This window comes from Pleurodeles waltl, chromosome 4_1 (assembly GCF_031143425.1).
Source record: "Pleurodeles waltl isolate 20211129_DDA chromosome 4_1, aPleWal1.hap1.20221129, whole genome shotgun sequence".
Taxonomy (NCBI): Eukaryota; Metazoa; Chordata; class Amphibia; order Caudata; family Salamandridae; genus Pleurodeles; species Pleurodeles waltl.
Window position 1 is genome coordinate 979862777 of NC_090442.1, and position 22101 is coordinate 979884877.

Sequence of the window (22101 nt, forward strand, 5' to 3'; positions counted from 1 at the left end):
CCCGTCGATTCAGGCCACTCCCAGGCGGCTTCAGGTGTGGGGAAAAAGTGTGTTTTGTTGTCGACCACAACTCGTAGCTTGGCAGGGAACAGCAAGGAGTAAGTTATGCCAAGTGATCGTAGCTTGCGCTTCAGAGGGAGATAGGAGGCTCGGTCCCTTTGCACCGCCAAGGTGTAATCTGGGAATAGTAGGATCTGCATGTCATCTATCCGGGGTGGTGGTGCAGCCCTTACCGTTTGTAGTATGGCGTCTCTGTCTGCATAGTGGAGGAGGCGGATGATGAATGGGCGTGGAGCACTCCCAGGTGGTCTTGTCCGAGCCGGTATTCGGTGGGCACGTTCCACAGAGAAGAAGGGGGTAAGCACTCCATTGGGCACCAGTCCCCGCAGCCAGCTGTCAGAGTAGGCCGTCGGGTCTTTGCCTTCTGATCCCTCCGGCAGGTTCACCACACGGATGTTGTTTCTTCTGGAGCGGCCCTCCGCGTCCTCCGCTCGGCGCTCCAGTTCCAGTACCCTGGCCTGTATATCTTCCATTCCTGTTTTTAGCTGGGCGGTCGCAGGCGTTAGGTCCTTTGCTGTGGCTTCAATCTCCTTGGTTTTGTTTGCTAATTTGCGGTGGTCTGCGTGCAGCAAAACAAGGTCACTCGCCACCTTGTCTATTTTAGCTTCTAGCGAACTGCGGGCACGTCCCAGTGAGTCTCCGATGTGTTCCACTGCAGCCAGTACCGCGTCTAGTTTTTGACTGTCTTGGGTTAGGGAGTCCAGTGCTTTCCCGGCACCAGCTCCCAAGCACAAGCGCCCCGCTCCGGCCATGGTCCAAGACCTGTTTTTTTTTTGTTTGGGTTTAGATCAATGCTCTCCACTCAGTTGGCCTCCTTGTGCGAACTGCTCTTTAGTTCAGTTTTGATTGGTGCGGCTCGGGGTAGATACGCCGTTTATTGCTGGGCCTGAGTAGCCCGGCAAGAGGTCCGACCCACGGCTGTCACCCCTGGCCACGTAGCACTGAATTTTATTTGCGGTCAGTCCTGTGAGGAATAGTACCGGATGGGGACCGTCCTGTGGTGTCTCACTCGTCCTGATTGCTAGTGGGTCCCATGTTTAGGCCTCCGCGCCGGTCAGTGGGGGAGCCGGACCCGCTTGTCGGGGGGGGACAGCCTACCTCCCCGCGACAGCATGAGCAGCCCGGCCAAATAGTTCCTCTCCCCAAGTCTTGGATCAATTACTTTTGGCTCTGTGGTGTTTTGAGGCCTCTAGGAAGTTCTGGTAGGTTGGGGGACCTCAGCGCCAGTGCGGTTGGTGTTTGTTGATCCCCACCGGTCAATCTGGTGTCCAGAGTGTCCCCTCTCCTGGAATTTCCAGCCCCCCCCAGGCGCGGGACTCAGGCCACCAGGGGGGTTCACCCCCCCTTCTACCACCACTGACGGGGCCCGAAGTGTTCCAAGTATTGTCTGCCCGCCCGGGGGTTCTCGCTTTCCATCGGCCTCACCTTGGTTTTAGCTCGTGATCCGGTTGGACCGTGCGATCGTTTCGCCACTCTGCCGCCGGGGGGCTGGTTCGGCTATCGCCCCTATGGCATGGTCCACCGAGGAGAAGGAGAGAGGCAGAGGGCGCCTCAAGTCAGCCGCGCGGCCATGGGCGCGATGATTGCTTTTTTTTCCGCTTGTTTGTGCCTATTTTCATCAGTTCCCCAGGCCAGGTCTCGTGGGCCGCGTCCACCCCCAATAAAGGAGGGGGGGGGCCCACAAGCGACTCCCGGGTCTGGAGCTAGTTCCAGCCCGGGTCCCCCACGGGGGGCGGTTCCACCCCGTCAATTTATCGTCAGTGGCGGGATAGGGGGGGGACCCTGCAGGTCGCGTCGGTCGATCAGTGAGGGCGGGCCGGGGCCGCCTCAGCTGTGGCTCCAGCCTCGTCGGCTGGGTCCTTTGTGGCGCGTTCGCCACTCCGTAGTTTGGCCCTCAGGCCTAATCCATGCGGCCGCGGCACCGATCTGCTGAAACGGGGGCGCCGGAGTCCGCTGCTCACCTAGGCGGTCCCGGCGTCTCCCCCACTCCCGCTCAGCACTTAGAGAGCGTTATGCCCCCCGCATCCCCTCTGGGAGAGCGATTGTGCTGAGCGCGGCGCGGAGCTCTAACAGCTCGCGCCCGCCATGTTTGCTGGCTTGGCCACGTCCCATCAAAGATAACACTTTAATGGTAGCTTACGTCAAATTTAGAAGATCACATTCCACTTTTGTAGTCCCAGACAACATCATACTTCTAAAAGAAAGACAAAAAATAACTTTTATGTTGCCATGCACCAGCCTTTTAGGACTCCGCTCTCTGCATAGCAAGGCTAGGGCAAATACATAAATGAACTGCTTATCAGGTTCATCCAGCGAGCCGGCTAATTATATTCTGTAGGCTATGTCATTCACTGTTCTTCTATTTTTACAGGCTTTTGGTGATTGTCCTTGCTTCCTCTTTATAACTTTAAAAGCTGGCACATGGGTTTAAATTTACAGCAAAGAAAAAGACTGTGAAACTACGTGGAAGGGGCATGGTAGAAAAATTTAAAGTTATTCAAATTTCAGAATGCTGGTTCCTAGACAGACAATCCATGCATATGGTCCCAACAACTGTACTTCTGAATATCGACCTCAACAATATCGTGGAACAAGAATATCGAGGAAAGATTATTTTGGGACACAATATCGAAAAGTAAGGGCATATGGGGAAGTATAGATTTACTATTCCTAAATCCACATCTACATCCCTTGAAGAAATATGTGTAGTTAGGTATGTAAAATCTAGACTTACTTACCTGTTGACATTTTATTTTCGATATTCTGTTCACTATATTGTGTCCCATCGATATTATGGTTTTGATATTCTGGGGGCACACTCCTCCAGGCTAATCAGCAGTGTGACTGCTAAAATTACAGCGACTTACAGGATGAGTCAAGTCTCAGGTTACTCTACTCCTACATGCTCAGGACACACACAGCAATAGTCTCATAAAAAAACATTCTCAATATATATATAAAAAATGAAACACCATTAGTCAGGAATTAATAGGAATAGTGCAATAGTGCGAGCCCAAGGTCAGCAATAAGTCTTTCAAACACAAATATCAGCTTTTAATATGTTTAGGAAACTTGTGTATTTTATTCCCATTATCAGTTTAAAAGACACTGCACACACTTTGCTAAACGCAAATTGTTTTTTCAGTTGTGGAAATTGTATAATTTCTTTTTAAAAGAGCCACCGCAAAATACATTTAAAATTAATTTTAATTACTTGTTCACTGGCACAGGGTCAGACTGGGACAGAAAATAGGCCCAGGCACCAAAATAAAGTGTTCCTCAATAATGAATTAGATAGCTGAAAGAGTTACCCTTCTCTACAAATCAGGGCAGTTTTTATCTTGTAAAGACATGCTGTATAAGTGCGTTGCCAGGTATGGCAGATTGCATGCATTTGAGCCTGCTGCAGGCAATGTTTGTTCTAGTATCAGAGAAATCAACAGAAACACCAGACCATAAAAGAGGCCCACACACACAGCTAAAGAAACAGGCCCACATACTGACCTGTCAGACTAGCCCATTGGGTATTGCTTAACTGCCCTATAGGCCAGTCTGAACTTGCACTGGAATTGAAATACAGAAACTACTCAATCACAATGAGCCATATATCATACATATATGTAGCACTACGTGTTCATTGGCCCTGAAACGCAAATGTCAAAATAATCACAGGGAACCTGACTCTGATGACAAATCACTCTTTATTATTCTCCTTCTTCAAAAAAGGTTTCTGCATACTTCGACTATGAAATGTTAATTGTGATATTGTCGTTCTAAGAAAGCCTCACCAAACAAGCACATGTACCATCCCATTCACTTTTAATGCAATTGCTGTGTCTCGATTACATTCCTCATCCAAAACTGATGTATCCTGAGGGATATGAATGCATTATATTTCAATACTAGGCCAAATAAGGTCTTGAACTAGGGGTTTCCTCTACACCACCTGGATTTAGTTTTGCTCAAAATAGATTCTGAACACTGTCTCATTTGTTAGTCAAAATTTCATGTTGGTCTAGTTCCATGTTGGACTAATAGCATGTTCCTTGAATGAAAGCATTGAGGAAACTAGCCACATCTCAGCATGACCAATGTCTGGAGAGTTGCAACTCTCTGTCCCAAAATGTCACGATTCACTCTCTGCACTCTCGTACCCATCACTAGGGGGCCAAATTGTGGGCCTTTCCAATGCTCTGAGAGCTTCCAGACCTTCCCCTGCATGCATATCCTGACTCCCAGCCATTTGGGTGCTATTTGCAAATTACCATCCATTCCCAATCCATGACGGGTTTTGTGGAAAACAGTCAACTCATGCTTGGAACTCCAATACCTATAATCCCCAGCTCACTGCTTTGTCCCCATCCCAGCAGGCCAAGGATGGGTGGAGAAATTCAGGAAACCTGTAGCTGGCTGCTGCTAGCCTGCTTACACCTGATGCATGTGATAACTGTGAGCACTTTTAAGCCTCAGCTCCCTTCAGTCCAGTGTTGGTCGTTGTAGCTGTGTTCTGGTGAGACCGACGCTTGTTTCCCGAATGTTTCTGAGCCATAGTTCTTCCTTATTCCTGTTCGAGAGCCTTAGTTATTCCTCCCTTGTTTCATGAGCTTCTGTTAGTCTTATTTCCTGAGCAAAAGTTATTTCTTGTTCCTGAGCTGTAGTTATCTCTTGTTCTTGAGCTCTAGCTATCCTTCTTTCCTATTCCTGAGTTGTAGCAAATCCTTGTTCCTGAACTACTACTCCCGGCAGTACTACCTTGACTTCTGAGCCTTAGCAAGTCCTTGTTCCTTAACTAGCACTCCTGTAGTGCTACTTGACTCCTGTATTTCTGTTGTTCCTTGAACTATTTCTCGTTGCAGTGTTTACTTGTTTCCTCGATTCCTGCACCAGCACTCCTTGTGCTCCATTGAAGCCTCTCCTCCTGTATTTTCCTTTCCTCCGCCCTTGCATTTCTTTCAATTTCCTTGTACCAGTTCCTAGCTGGTCATTTTCCTGCTGTCTTGCTTCCAGATACATTGTATGTTTTCTGCAAAGTGTGCCCTTGTTTTCCCTTCTTTCCTGTTAAGCACTCATTTTTGCTAGCTCCTTGCCTGTTGTGGTTGTGTTTAGTTCTACACCTTTGCTGTTACCGCCTTGCGTGTTCCTGTTTGATCGCCAAGATCTGAGGGCTTCGCTGACAAGCTAGGTGGTGTTTCTTGTCCACTGTGAGTAATGTCTTTCAGTTACATTTTTAACATCACCATAGGGGTCAGCTTCACTGACCCTAACTTTGCATGTATTGTTAATATATGGGTAATAGCATTCAGAATCTGTAACAATTGTGGGTAAGGAACTGACTGAGCTTCAGTCTTACGGTGTGGGGCTCCTGAGTGCTTTACAACCTTTACAACACATTCACCTTATTGTTTATGCTGTGATATATATATATATATATATATATATATATATATATATATATATATATATATATATATATATATAAATATATATATATATATATGTATATATATATATGTGTGTGTGTGTGTATATATATATGTGTGTGTGTATATGTATATATATATATATATATATATATATATATATATATATATATCTTGCACATTCGTCCTGGGGTGTAAGTCTGGGTGCCACATTGCCCCTTGAATGCCTGCTCTTTCTGAGCCTTTTCTCTCTTATTCCCTTGAATAGAACTTCCCCTTTGACTCCACTCCCTGACTCTCTGTGTGATCTTGGGCAGCCCTGTACCAGTATTCTGCCTCTTTTGTCTTCCCTGCCACAAGTCTAGCCAGCATCCCGACAGTTCCTGACACAAACTTAATCAGAGCCTGCTGCATAATACAGTATATAATGTCACAAGTTTCACTGTCTATAGCAAACAACCAATATGAAAGTTTCCTTATTTCTATATGGGGATAAATGTTTACTTGCAGGTTGTTGTAAAACGTTATTGCTTCAATCATTTTATTGCTCAGCTTAAGTTGTGCTTTTCATCTCCTCTGACCAAACATCTTGATTTTTATTTTTCACAGTTTAGCTGTGACAGTACTTGTGTTGTGGTACACAATTTTAGAATTCAGTAGTAGTCTAAGCACAACTCTGGTCTTTATCATTCCAGGTCATATTGTCTGCACAGATCAAATAGCCAACATATTGACTCCTGATTTTTTATAAAAAGCTAAATATTTTGCTTTTCTCATGGAATTAATCAGCATTATATAAACTGGGCACAAAGTAGGAAAGTTCAGATCCTTGCTCCACCCCTTCAAAGTACATGCACTGTATTTCATTGGGCAGAAAAAAAAATTCCGGTGAAAAACTCATCACACAGTTTCTTTGTGGCTCTCTTACCAATTGGTGGGCTAATTAGCTGTCAGTTCCCCAACTTTGTAGATTTATTCACAGATTGCCTCAGTCGACAACTCGGCTGATGTATCTGATTAGTTGCCCTGAACTCTGTTGACTTCCCAGACATTTTTGGTCTGCAAACCTACCATGAATACACAGAGGCTTGTTCCAACCCTCCCAAAAAGGCACGCCAGACCCATGCAAATTAAACATGGATCTCAAATACCCAAGTGGATAGAGGACTGGGATAGGCTATCTTCACATCAGACAGATTTTGGTAAGCGCATCATCTGTGTTCTGGTCCACAAAATAAATGTAACTTATCAGTTTTCTTTTGACAACTATCAGAAGCTACATTCAAATATCCCTTTGTTTTAAAGCAAACTAATATCTGGTTTACAAGCACCTCTTCTCGACTACTCTCCTTAAACTTATGCATGTGGGTGTATATAAACAAAAGAAAAATCATAGTTATCACTTTTTATGCTGACTGACTCTATAGGGAGACTATTAAAAATATGTGTTTAAAACACTCACCCTAATTCCATCACTCTCTGGAAAACACGAATTAAATGTCACAGTATCATAGGAGGTGAGTTAATGTCACTCACAATCCAGTAAAGTTCACAAAATATGCAGAAAGTTCAATCTTTGGCTTTTTATAAAATAATTGCCAGTTCAGCAATGTTCATTCCAGAAGGTGTTGTGTTATGTTGTTATATGTTATATTATGCAAATTTATAGAGTACACTATCACTCTGGATGGTTTCCTGGTGCTAAGCATGTGGGAATCTAGGCAATCCTAAGGCTAGGTTGGACTTCTTGAAAAGTCCAGCTTCAGCTTCTTGAGGATTCTAAGAAGTGAGGAGGAGGCTCTTATATGTACCAGCCGGTCATTCCATGCTTTAGTGGTGACGTACGAGAAGGTACGTCCACTGGATATGGTTTTCTCTAAGTGTAAGATGTGTGCAAGTAGAAGTTTTGGACTAGCGGAGGTGTCTGGAAGGTTTGTGAAAGCAGTTGCAATTGTTGATGTATGCTAGACCAGTGTTACGTGTTGGATTTAACGTATGAGTGAGGAGTTTGAATTGTGCTTGTTTGTTAATGGGGAGCCAGTCAAGCTCATTCAGGTATGGTGTGATCTGAGTACAGTGGGAGAGTTTGAGAGTGATTCTAACCACTAAGTTCTAAATGACTGGGGTCTTTGGGTTATGTTATTTTATGTTGAGGATTTGTACGATATGCTCAACACCTGAGGGGTATCCAAGTACTGGAGTAGGTGAGTAGGCCAATCGGGCTCCTAGTTGAATAGCCAGTTCTTCAGTGTCTTGTAGAATGCGCAAAGGGATAGGGAGGTCCTGATGTGATATGGAAGTTCATTCCAGGATTTGGCGGTGATGTAGGAAAAGAAGTGCCGCCAGACTTGCTTTTGCTGATGCAGGGTATTTGCATGGGGTGGTGTGAGGCTGAGCACGATTTCCTGATGGGTTGGTGTAAATTGAGGTGGTGGTTGAGGTAGGCAGGTCTGATGCTGTAGAGGGCTTTGTATACGCAGATGAGCAGTATGAATTGCCATTGCTTCTGGAGTGGTAGCCAGTGTAGCTCTCTGAGGTGGGGTGTTATGTGTATATTGCAAGAGATGTTGAGGATGAGTCTGGTGAAAGCATTCGTGGTGGTCTGGAGTCTTTGCATGAGTTCATTTGTAATGCTGGCGAAGAGTGCGATACCATAGTCTAGTCTGCTGTTGATGAGGGACTGGGTGATCATGCGCCTGGTGTCTGTGAGGAGCCATTGAAATATTTTGCAGAGCATAAGTAGGATGAAGAAGCAGGAAAACGTGATGACATTCACTTGTTTGGCCATTGTTAGTCTGTCATCCACAATGATGCAGAGGTTTTTGTTTATGGTAAGTTGGGGTAGGTGTTGCTCCCGGATCTGTGGCTCACCAGGAGGAGTCCCATGGGGAGCTCTTATTTACAAAGATCAGGGTTTTAGTTTTATCTGTGTTAAGTTTTAGGCAGTTCTATGTCATCCAGTTTGCTATTTTTACATGCAGATGTTGAAGTTGGTACTGGTGGTGTGGCTGATGGCTATGAAGGAGGGAGTGAGTTGAGTGTCATCTTCCTAGGACACAATAATGATTCAGTGGGCTCCTATGACGTGGGCGAGTGGCGCCATGTATACTTTGAAGAGGATAGGGCTCAGCGATGATCCTTGAGGCACTCGCAGATGAGGTTCTTGGGTTTGGAGGTGGCGGGTGGGAGCCTAATTTGCTGGGTCCTGTCGCAGAGAAAGGAGGACAGCCAGCTCAGGGTGGGACCGTGTATTTCAGGGTTGTGGAGTCTTGTGATGAGGGTGCTGTGGAGGCATGAGTTATTTGTTCATTGCAGCATATAGGGTGTTCCTGTAGTCCAGGAGGATCTGTAGGTATCTCTGCAGATAAGGTCTTTGGCATCTGAGGTGTACAATACTAGCCTAACTTACTGAATCCTTTCAATGAGGAAGGAGCAGATCCATTGGAATCCCATTTTGGGGTGGCGTTGATGAGGATGGGGTAGGAGACTGTGTCAAAAGCTTCAAAGAGGTCCAGGAAGATGAAGGCAGCCATGTCTCCTCCACCCAGAGTTATATGAATGTCATCCATGGTTGCAATGAGGGCGGTTTCCATGCTGTGGTTGGGTTTGAAACCAGACTGAGTGGTGTTGTGGAGTTGGGGGTTGTTATTCAGTGAGGTGTCTGTTCATAATTCAAAGGCAAGTTTTAGTGGCAAGATGAGCAGAAATCTAAAGCAACAAAAAGAAAAAAGCATGGCTTCCAAAGCTACAGAGTTTCTAAGATTTTAGCAGTAAGATGGGTAAGGAATTTGATTCACTTTGCTGTTTCCTTTAATACTGAAGATTCAAGATTGTTGTGACCATGAAATCTCACAAGATGACATTTCCAAGCCTTGCAATATTTCATATTAGTTTGACTTTCACTTTGTGACATACATGTCCACAGCGACCACCGTCCTGCACGAGACACCACTGCAAACAAATTCCTGCAATGGAAGTGTGTTAAGAAATTTTGTAGTAAGATTTAATTTCCTTCTATTCCAGCCTGTGAGCCTATCTCTGTATTCCATTTCAACCTTATTTGCAATCATGACATTAGCATATTTTAATCGAGTATGTGATTTCAGGATGGCTTACCTTATCTTTAGACATGCACCGTTGCTTTTCATGCGTTTTTATAATGCTGCATGCAATACAACTCTTGCTGTGTGTTAGCATCATTGCTGTTTGTGCATGGAATGCATTGAAGTGCATGGTGGAAGCATAACGCCTAAAAACAGGCCTGCATATTTTCTAACAAGCTCTACAACGCGTGTAAACTAATAAAATACATGCTCGACTTTTATGTTTTCTGAGGCTCATGTTAACCAACTGGGGAAGGAACATCTATAGTCTCGAATGCTCATAATAAACATTGTGGCTGAGATGTGGCTACATGGACAAATGACCTCAGAGTTCTGTCTTGAAGGAAGGAGAGGTGATATGGTGGCAGTAGTCTACTGTATATTTCCTATAATCTGAACAGCCGTATTGCTCCCTCTGCTGTATAGCAAACAGGAGCCGAGCTAGGTATGTGTTGATTCGTATAAGTTTTTCTCTCTAAAGTTTACAAAATTCAATCATTTCATGAAATCACTCATTTGTAGCAACATGTCGTTTTACGGTAAGTCATGTTACTTTTTTACCCGAGTTTACGCATTGCCTAAAAAGTATTTCAGTATACTGGCAGGAGACAGGTTAAAGATAGACGAAACTGTTCCTCAACAAGACATTTTCTGTGAAAACTAGTTCCCTGCTAGTATCTTGTGAGACTTCTGTATGCTAGTTGTAAGTTTAGGTAAAAAAATAAAGGCTATGCAAAATCATGTATGCAAATTGTACAGAAATGTTATGCATTTCACAAATTTCGTTGGGATAATTAGCATTTTGTCCAGGCAAGAGCTGAACCTTACCTAACATTTAAAAATCTATGCAGTACAAAATGTTTATAGAAAGCGAGGCAAGTCGCACACAAAAGCACAAAAAGCACCATTGATGTAACAAATGGATCTTTCACCCAAAAAATACCTCAGAATCATAATATTTAACAGCATTCACATTCAATGGGAGGTAAAATTGAATCACGTGATTACTTTATGTTAGAAATGGGGTCTTTGGTTGACAGTCAGGTTACCTCCTGTTCAAGCAAGGACCCTCACTCTAGTCAGGGTAAAGGAGAATCACCCTCAGCTAACCCCTGCTTAAACACTTAGTAGCTTGGCAGAGCAGTAGGCTTAACTTCAGAGTGCTAGGTGTAAAGTATTTGTACCAACACACACAGTAACTTAATGAAAACACTTCAAAATGACACAACACAGGCTTAGAACAATGGAGAATATTTATCTAAACAAAACAAGACCAAAACGACAAAAATCCACCATACGCAAGTCAAGTTATTAATAAAAATGCAAAAAGAGTCTTTAAGTAGTTTTAAACACACACTAACACTGTTAGCGTGAAAAAGTACCTTTTGTGCGTTAAAAAATAACCCCGCACGGGCGAGTGCGTGTCAAAAAGGACTTGCGATGCGTTGATTCCACTCACGAGCAGGATCTTGCGTCGTTTCTCCTTTCGCCGGGTCAGGCACATCGTTTCTTCTCTCTGCAGGAGAGCGATGCATCGATCCGGTCAGCACTCTTGGGTCCGGGCAGGCCTTGCGTTGTGTTTACACGCCAGTAGTACTTGAGTCGGAAATCCAGCCGCACGATGATTCGAAAACCCCGCAGCGCGGGTTGCGATCTTCCACCTCCGTCAGCGATGCTGCGCGTCGTTTCTCCTGCTTTGTGCATCGATTCTTCAGTCATGTTTCTGGCGAGCGTCGATTCTCAGTTGCGGAGCTGGCGGCGCATCATTTCTTCAGCTACAGATCGGAGTTGCGTCGATCTTTTCCCTGCACGGCGCTCTGTGCGTGGATTTCCCTGTCTTTAGCCTGCCAGCTTCTCCTTTCAGGGTCCCAGGAAGTGGATGGGCTCCACAGGGCAGAGCCGGAGTCTCTCCAGAGACTCCAGGTGCTGGCAGAGAGAAGTCTTTGCTGTCCCTGAGACTTCCAACAACAGGAGGCAAGCTCTAAATCAAGCCCTTGGAGATTTCTTCTCAAGATGGAAGACACACAAAGTCCAGTCTTTGCTCTCTTACTCTGGCAGAAGCAGCAACTGCAGGATAGCTCCACAAAGCACAGTCACAGGCAGGGCAGCTCTTCTCCCTCAGCTCTTCTCCAGGCAGAGGTTCCTCTTGTTTCCAGAAGTGTTTCTAAAGTCTGTGGTTTTGGGTGCCCTTCTAATACCTAATTTCTCCTTTGAAGTACGCCTACTTAAAAGTAAAGTCTCTTTTGAATGTGAAATCCTGCCTTGCCCAGGGCAGGCCCGATACACTCACCAGGGGATTGGAGACTGCATTGTGTGAGGGCAGGCACAGCCCTTTCAGGTGTGCGTGACCACTCCTCCCCTCCCTCCTAGCACAGATGTCTCATCAGGATATGCAGGCTACACCCCAGCTCCCTTTGTGTCACTGTCTAGTGTGAGGTGCAACCAGCCCAACTGTCAAACTGACCCAGACAGGAAATCCACAGACAGAGTTACAGAAATGTTATAAGCAAGAAAATGCCCACTTTCTAAAAGTGGCATTTTCAAACACACAATCTTAATATCAACTTTACTAAAATATGTATTTTTAAATTGCAAGATCAGAGACCCAAAACTCCACATGTCCATCCGCTCCCAAAGGGAATCTACACTTTAATCAGATTTAAAGTTACCCCCATGTTAACCTATGAGAGGGACAGGCCTTGCAACAGTGAAAAACGAATTTAGCAATATTTCACTGTCAGGACATATAAAACACATTACTATATGTCCTACCTTAACCATACACTGCCCCCTGCCCCTGGGGCTACCTAGGGCCTTCTTTAGAGGTGTCTGACATGTAAGAAAAGGGAAGGTTTAGGCCTGGCAAGTGGGTACACTTGCCAAATCGCATTTACAGTTAAAACTGCACAGACACTGTAGCATTTGATTTACAGGCCCTGGCACCTCTAGTGCACTTTACTAGGGACTTACTAGTAAACCAAATATGCCAATCATGGATAAGCCAATTACATACACATTTTGTAAATGAGCACTTGCACTTTAGCACTGGCTAGCAGTGGTAAAGTGCCCAGAGTAACAAAAACAGCAAAATCAGAATCCGGCACACATCAACAACCTGGGGAACAGAGGCAAAAAGTTAAGGGAGACCTTGCCAAGGAAGAAAAGTCTAACACGTGTCCCCCCAGCTGAAAGTGGGGAGCAACTACCCAACCTCATGGGAGTTCTTATCACTAAGGCGGAAGAACCTAGACAGACCATCAGCATTGGCGTGTTCTGTACCAGGACGGTGTTCCACCGTAAAGTCCATCCCCTGTCGGGAAATGGACCACCTCAACAGTTTTGCATTCTCACCCCTCATCTGCATTAACCATCTGAGGGGCCTGTGGTCAGTCTGAACTCAGAAGTGAGTCACAAACAAGTAGGGTCTTAGCTTCTTCAGTGCCCAGACCACAGCAAACGCTTCACGTTCTATGGCACTCCACCTACGTTTCCTGGGTAGTAACCGCCTGCTAATGAAGCCTACGGGTTGATCTAGGCCCTCTTCATTAAGCTGTGAGAGTACTGCTCTAATACCATGTTCTGAGGCGTCTGTTTGCACAACAAACTCCTTGGAGTAGTCAGGTGTCTTCAGCACAGGTGCTGTGCACATGGCAGCCTTCAGGGCATCTAAAGCGTTCTGGCAAGCCTCTGTCCAGATGACTTTCCTGGGTTGCTTCTTAGAAGTCAACTCAGTTAAGGGGGTAACAAATGTACCATATCCCTTAACAAACCTCCTGCAATATCCTGTGAGACCTAAAAAGGCACTCACTTCAGTCTGGGTCTTGGGAGGCTCCCAAGCCAGAATTGTGTCAATCTTATGCTGTAGGGGTGCCACCTGGTCACTCCCCACCTGGTGTCCTAAGTACACCACAGAACCCTGCCCTTTTTGGCACTTGCTCACCTTAATGGTGAGGCTTGCCTTCTGCAGGCCTCTAACACTCTTCAGAGGTGGTGCAAGTGTTCCTCCCATGTGGAACTAAACACAGCAATGTCATCCAGGTAGGCGGCACTGAACTCATCCAGTCCTACCAACACCTGGTTGACCAACCTCTGAAAGGTGGCAGGGGCATTCTTCATCCCAAATGGCATCACTTTAAATTGAAAGTGTCCATTTGGGGTAGAGAATGCTGACCTCTCCCTGGTCCCCTCAGTTAAGGTAATCTGCCAGTACCCAGATGTTAAATCAAACATACTAAGATACTTGGCAGCTCCCAATCAGTCAATTAGCTCATCAGCTCAGGGTATGGGGTGTGTGTCAGTCTTGCTGACCGCACTGGGTCCCCGGTAGTCCACACAGAGCCGGAGATCTGGAGTGGCAGCGGGTGCAGCAGTCTTTGGGACCAATACCACTGGGCTGGACCAACGACTGCTGGAGTGCACAATAACCCCTAGGGCAAGCATTTTGGATATCTCATCCTTAATGCATGCCCTGACCCTGACAGTCACCCTGTAAACCTTCTGTTTAATAGGTATACTGTTCCCAGTGTCCACATCATGTGTGCACAAGTGTGTGACTCCTTGGATCAGGGAAAACAGTGAGGAAAACTGCCCCAACACGTGGCGACAGTCACCTTGCTGCTCCTCAGTCAGGGATGGGGAGAGGATCACGCCCTTCACTGACCCATCTTTTTCTCCTGCAGACAGGAGGTCAGGAAGAGGCTCGCTCTCCTCCTCTACCCCATCATCTGTTGCAAGGAGCATTGTCAGCTTGGATGCTCAAAGTATGGCTTGAGGCGGTTGACATGCAGGACCCTTAAAGGGTTCCTTGGAGTCCACCTGGTAGGTGACTTCGCTCTTGCGCTCCACCACCTCAAATGGCCCAGTCTACTTATCCTGGAGCACCCTAGGCTCCACTGGTGCCAACACCCACACTTTTTATCCAGGTTGACACTCGATCAGAGTGACATTATGGTCATACCAGCGTTTCATGTCCTCCTGGCTTGCTTCCAGGTTCTCCTGAACGAGACTCCTGAAGCGGGCAGTCTGGTTTCTCAGAGCCAGCATGTAACTGAATACATCCTGGGGGGGGTTTCTAGGAGCTTTCTTCAACGCTTCCTTAACCAGACTCAAAGGTCCCCTCACAGGGTGGCTATAAATCAGCTCAAAGGGACTAAACCCAAGTCCTTCTGAGGCACCTCCCTGTAGGCGAACAAAAGGCATGGCAAGAGGACGTCCCACTTCCGCCTCAAGGGCTCTGACAGGCCCATGATCATGCCTTTCAAGGTGTGGTTGAATCTCTCAACCAGACCATTACTTTGGTGGTGGTAAGGGGGGGGTGAACTTGTAGGTTACCCCACATTCCTTCCACAGAGACTTCATATATGTGGATATGAAGTTGGTACCCCTTTCAGATACCACTTCCTTGGGGAACCCCATGCGGGTAAAAAAAACCCTTCAAAGCACCACCCACCACAGGGGAAGTGATTGATCTCAACGGAATGGCTTCTGGGTACCGGGTGGCATGGTCCACCAAGACCAGGATAAACCTGATGCCCATGGCTGTCTTGGGATCCAGAGGCCCCACAATGTCAATACCTACCCTCTCAAAGGGAGTACTGACAACAGGCAAAGGCTAGTGGGGAGCCTTACATTTCCTCCCACTCTTGCCATTGCCTGACAAGTCTGACAATACCTGCAATGTGCATCTGGGTGCCTGCGCATTAGGGGCCAGTAAAAGTGGCTGACAAACGTCTCAAAGGTCTTGTCCTGTCCCAAATGTCCAGCTGAAGGCACATCATGAGCCAACCCCAGTAGGAAGGCCCTGAGCACTGGGGTACCACCAGCACAAGGGCTGACCCAGGCTCAGGAACCTTAGGCTTGTTATACAGGAGGTCATCCTCCCAATAGATCAGGTGTGATCCTGGCTCCTTGCCAGCCACCTGGTCTGCAGCCTGGTGCTGCAAACCCTCCAGAGTAGGGCATGTCTTCTGTGCTGCACAGAATGCTTCCCTGGTGGGCCCCCCTTCCTGCTGCCATTGCAACAGCTCAGGGACCTCCCCCAAGTTCAGCCACCTGTTCCCCTGTAGGCTCTGGGGCGTCACCCTCAGGCTCCGCCTCCTCCCGGACTGTGGGAACTTCTGGGGCCGGTTTCCCGTGCACCCTGCCCTTCCTCTTCTTGACGGTCCCCTGGGCCACTGTTTCAGGCTCCAGGGGCTCTTGATTACCCTGACAGACTGCCATTGTCTGGGTGGATACGCATACCCACCCAGGCAGACACAACATCTCCAAGTGAGACCTGTGTTCCACCTCCTTCCAAGAGGAATCCTCCAGGTCATTGCCTAGCAAACAATCAACAGGCATGGTTGGACTCACAGCTACCTTCAAGGAATCTGAGACCCCCCTCCCCCATTCAAAGGAGACCTGCGCCACTCTGCACAGGCACTCTGAGTTGTCCACTGCAACTACTTGGTGAAGTACCTGGGGATCTATCTGCTCTTCAGACACCAGCTGACTCCTCACTGTAAGTCACACTGGCTCCTGTGTCTCTCAGAGCCTCCACCCTCTGTCCTTTTATGGTCACCCACTGCCTGTACTTCTTAGTGTTTTCAGGCACTAGGGTTCTCTGGACCATCTCACTGTCCCCTAGTGAGACAAGGGTCATCTCAGCTGGTTCCCACCCACCTGAAACCAACTCCTCCCCAAGCGCTACACTGGCCAAACCCTGGGACGGCGCACCAGTGGGTGCCGGTGTACTTTTGGGGCATTTGGGGTCCCCCCTCACATGACCCACCTAGTCACATGCATAGCACTTACGTGGGGGACCACCTGCCACTGGCTTACCTTTGGAGAATCGTGGCTTCTTTTCACTCGGGGTTGGGAATCCTTACCCTGGGAATCAGTTTGGGGCCCTTTAGAGAACTCACCCTTGGCATGGTGTCTCCCCCATACCTCTTTTGGACCTTGGTGCTCTCCCAGCGGTCCGCTTCCTGCGCAAGCTTCCTGGGTTCAGTCAGCTTGCTGTCAATCAGGTGCTGGTGCAGCTCTGGAAAACATAAACTGTACAAGTGCTCCCAAGCAATCAGATTGTAAAGCCCCTCATATGCAGTTACCTTACTGCCCTTCACCTAACCTTCCAGTGACTTGCAATAAGAATCAACACATTCCAACCATGTTTGGAATTCCTTCTTCTTGGAGGACCTAAATATATCCTTGTATTGCTCAGGAGTAAGACCATACCTTGTAAGCAAGGCATCCTTCATGCTAGAGTAGGTGAGATTCTGAGCATCCCCTAAAGCTGTCAGTGTATCCCTCCCGTCTGCCTCAAAGTGCTTCCACAGACCCGCCCCCAATGAGCTTCAGGGACCAGATTCATGTGGAGAGCAGACTCATACCTCTTGAACCAAAAGTATATGTCATCTTCCCTCTTGTAATCTTTCACAAGGTCTTTAGGAATGTGCACCCTCCTCTCAGGCTGCACTGTAGGGTTGCTGCAACCATCTCTACTGGACTGGCTTCTATGATCCATCTCGCTCAAGCTAAGCTCATGAGCCATCGCTAACTTCCTCTCCTCAAGGGCTAGCCTTCTCTGCTCCAATTGGTACTCCCTTTCTGCCTGTCTGTCCAGTAACTCCTCAGGTGTCAGACCCTTAGATGAGACACTGCTACCTGCCCTGGAGACCTTCTCCCTGGACATAACAATCCCACCCACAATACCATTGTGTACGGAACACTCGTCCTCCTCTTCCTCATCTCCCTCATCCTCTGTGTGCCCTTCAATGCTCTTGGCTGCCACCCAGGCCCTCAGCGCCTTTTGCAGCTCCTCCTTCCTTGATGAGCTCTTAATGGGACAGTCAAAACTTTTACAGAACTTCTTCAACTGAGCCTTGGTATAACTCTCCAATTTCTCAAGGTCAAAGTCAGCTCCAACTGATGCATCTCCAGCTTGGGACATGATGAAGATTCAAAAACAAGTGCAAAGTTCCAAAGGCAGAAAAACAAGTTCCCAAATGAAGTTCCAAAGAAAGTCAATCAAGGAATCAGCGAATAAATGGGAGTAGAACAAAAACAGTCCCACAGAGAAAAAAATCAAAAGACCACCAAACAAGTAGTATGTGGTCACGTAGTGGTCTGCACTCAAAATAGTAGTGTACACTTAATTACTGTCTGTCAAGTACAAATACAAGTCCAAATCCCAACCGCTGATCACCAATGTTAGAAATTAGGTCTTTGGTTGACAGTCAGGTTACCCCCCTGTTCAAGTCAGGGTAAAAGAGAATCACCCTCAGCTAACCCCTGCTCACCCCCTTGGTAGCTTGGCAGAGCAGTAGGCTTAACTTCAGAGTGCTAGGTGTAAAGTATTTGTACCAACACACACAGTAACTTAATGAGAACACTACAAAATGACACAACACAGGTTTAGAAAAATAGAGAATATTTATCTAACCAAAATAAGACCAAAACGACAAAAATCCACCATACCCAAGTCAAGTGATTAATAAAAATGCAAAAAGAGTATTTAAGTAGTTTTAAACACACACGAACACTGTTAGCGTGAACAAGTAAAAAAGTACCTGGGGTGTGTCAAAAATAACCCCGCACGGGCGAGTGCACGTCAAAAAGGGCTTGCGATGCATTGATTCCCCTCACGAGCGGGACCTTGTGTCGTTTCTCCTTTCACCTGGTAGGGCCGTGTCGTTTCTTCTCTCTGCAGGAGAGCGATGCGTCGATCCGGTCAGCACTCTCAGGGCGGGGAGGCCTTGCGTTGTTTTTACATGCCCAGCGGTACTTGAGTTGGAAATCCAGCCGCACGATGATCCGAAAACCCCACAGCGCGGGTTGCAATCTCCCAGCCTCTGTCATCGATGCTGTACGTCGTTTCTCCTGCTCCGTGCGTCGATTCTTCGGTTGCGTTTCTGGTGAGCGTCGATTCTCAGCTGTGGAGCTGGGGGTGCATTGTTTCTTCAGCCGCAGATTGGAGTTGCGTCGATCTTTCCCCGCACGGCGCTCTGTGCGTGGATTTCCTTATCTTTAGGCTGCCTGCTTCTCCTTCCAGGATCCCAGGAATTGGATGGGCACCACAGGGCAGAGTAGGAGTCCCTCCAGAGACTCCAGGTACTGGCAGAGAGAAGTATTTTCTGTCCCTGAGACTTCAAACAACAGGAGGCAAGCTCTAAGTCAAGCCCTTGAAGATTTCTTCTCCAGATGGAAGGCACACAAAGTCCAGTCTTTGCCTTCTTACTCTGGCAGAAGCAGCAACTGCAGGATAGCTCCACAAAGCACAGTCACAGGCAGGGCAGCTCTTCTTCCTCAGCTCTTCAGCTCTCATCCAGGCAGAGGTTCCTCTTGTTTCCAGAAGTGTTTCTAAAGTCTGTGGTTTTGGGTGCCCTTCTTATACCCAATTTCTTCTTTGAAGTAGGCCTACTTCAAAGTAAAGTCTCTTTTGAATGTGAAATCCTGACTTGCCCGGGCAGGCCCCAGACACTCACCAGCGGGTTGGAGACTGCATTGTGTGAGGGCAGGCACAGCCTTTCAGGTGGGAGTGAGCACTCCTCCCCCCACTGCTAGCACAGATGGCTCATCAATCAATCAATCAATCAATCAATCAAAAGAATTTATAGAGTGTGCTACTCACCCGTGAGGGTCTCAAGGCACTGGGGGGGGATTAAGGGGGGTAGGGAGGGTCATTGTTCAAACAACCATGTCTTGAGGTTCTTTCTGAAGAGCAGGAGGTCTTTGGTTTTGCGAAGGTTGGTGGGGAGTGAGTTCCAGGTTTTGGGGGCAAGGTAGGAGAAGGACCTGCCTCAGGATATGCAGGCTACACCCCAGCTCCCTTTATGTCACTGTCTAGTGTGAGGTGCAACCAGCCCAACTGTCAAACTGACCCAGACAGGGAATCCACAAACAGGCAGAGTCACAGAAATGGTATAAGCAAGAAAATACCCACATTCTAAAAGTAGCATTTTCAAACACACAATCTTAAAATCAACTTTACGAAAATATGTATTTTTAAATTGTGAGCTCAGAGACCCCAAACTCCACATGTCCATCTGCTCCCAAAGGGAATCTACACTTTAATCAGATTTAAAGTTAGCCCCTATGTTAACCTTTGAGAGGGACAGGCCTTGCAACAGTGGAAAACGAATTTAGCAATATTTCACTGTCAGGACATATAAAACATTACTATTTGTCCTACCGGAACCATACACTGCACCCTGCCCTTGGGGCTACCTAGGGCCTACATTAGAGGTGTCTGACATATAAGAAAAGGGGAGGCTTAGGCCTGGCAAGTGGGTTCACTTGCCAAGTCGAATTTACAGTTAAAACTGCACACACAGACACTGCAGTGGCAGGTCTGAGAAATGATTACAGAGCTACTTTTGTGGGTGGCACAACCAGTGCTGCAGGCCCACTAGTAGCATTTGATTTACAGACCCTGGCACCTCTAATGCACTTTACTAGGGGCTTACTAGTAAACCAAATGTGCCAATCCTGGATGAGCCAATTACATACACATTTTGTAAAGGAGCACTTGCACTTTAGAACTGGTTAGCAGTGGTAAAGTGCCCAGAGTAACAAAAACACCAAAATCAGACTCCAGCACACACCAGCAACCTGCCAGAGGCAAAATGTTATGGGAAACCAAGTCAAGGATAAAAAGTCTAACACTTTAGGAATATGAGAATAGCTGTGGGTTGTTCTTATCTCAGCTCAAGGGGCTGTAACAGGAAAATTTGACTGTGGTGTCTTAAGTTGGTGATTTATTACAGACAACCAACTAGAAGAATATATCCTTGCAAAACTTGCAAAAGCGGGGCAGAAAGTAAACTTTAAATATTCAAAAATATGTTTGTAAAATGCAATCTACCACCGTTTTGATCGAAAACTGTGGAACACTAGAATCTCCAAAACACTCTCCAACAACCTAAAATCATTATTTGAAATTTTCAAATTATGGTCGAATATAGCTCAGAAATTATGCAGAGAATGAAGCCACTCTTCAAACCAATTAACCCTATATTCGTAATGAAAGATTTAGTTCAAGCACATACTTCCATTTTAGAAAATTGCAAATAAACATGATTACAGATACGTTTTTACAAGTAGGGGCCAACAAATACAATTTGGTGATAATATTAGATCTTAGACAAGCTTGAATTACCTACAGTTATCCTTAAAGAAGACTGCAATCCCCTAGATGCCAAATCATACAGGCTGCTCGCTGTGTTGAATTTTGAATGTAACATTCTAGGCAAAATTACTGCATATCATCTGCTTCCCTACCTGCCAGGCATGGTTCACCCTGATCAGCGTGGCTATGTGCAGGACAGAAATACTTGGGTGAATTTCACGAGACTATTCTGTATTATGGGCTTTGCACAGTCACACCCCAGACCACTAGTTGTGTCTCTCTTGGCATTGAAAAGGTCTTTGATACACTCTTATGGCCTGATCTGTTCATAGTTCTGTTAATATTGAAATAGTCGATGTTGATACATTCACGTATAAGAACGAAGGCGCATCACCACTATTCGATTCCCCTGTCATGAACTCTCCATCATCCCAAGCACGAAGATATGTGGTCAGGCAGGCTCTGATACCAAGCCTCAAGTCACTCAAAGACAGGTGGGGTGTTGTGTAGCCGTCAGGCAAATGCCCAAACAGGAAACTTAGATTAGATACCACAGATAGGCACAACAACACTACAATGGTCCCAGGAGATTGGCCCCAATAAAACAAACATGGCCCGACGGGTGCATACATTCCCCCAAACACCATAAAGTTAGATGCCACTAAACTTGGAACACTTAACCAATCAGCACACAGCACGCAAAGCAACACACAGCGACATGCGCACCTCAGGCTGGACAGCTGGCCCACATTATGTCCAGACAAGGTTGAGGCCCACCTGCATTTGTTATCCGGACCCTATTTATGACTCCATGACAACTGTTCGCATTCTTAACCAAGAAAGGAATGTTTTAATTATTTTATGCCTGTTAGAGAAATGCATGAAACTCAAATGCAAACTAATGTTTTTTGAGAGACAGTCCTCAGACCCCAGTTCTGTAATTGCTCTCCCGGCCGTAATGTTTAATTAAACAAGTCATTCCTGTTTTGCCAAATGCATCTTGTCTTCTGTTTTAATGGTAAATTCACATAGCACAATAGTTCTGACTAGAAATAGCCTATGCTGGATCTGATTGTTGTATACTGAGCCTCTGGTAAGGGTGTGCAATGGCAAGATACTCTGATCAGTGGCAAAACAGGAGCAAACCTAGACAGTGATGCCCTCTTTCTTCTATACTATTTGTCTTAGCTATAGGGTCCCTAGCTTGTCTACTCTAAACCCACAGCCAGGACTGAGGAATACTTGTAGGGTGTAGGCACTACATTGCTGCATGGTATCCTGTTTTTTCTTAGCGCTCTCTTGGTCTGTGTTAGACCTGGCATCCTTATGGTGATCTTACCCCAGACTTATCACCTTTCACCTACTGATTTCGATGTATCTTTTTGTTGGCCTTAGGGCTCTCAGCACTTTA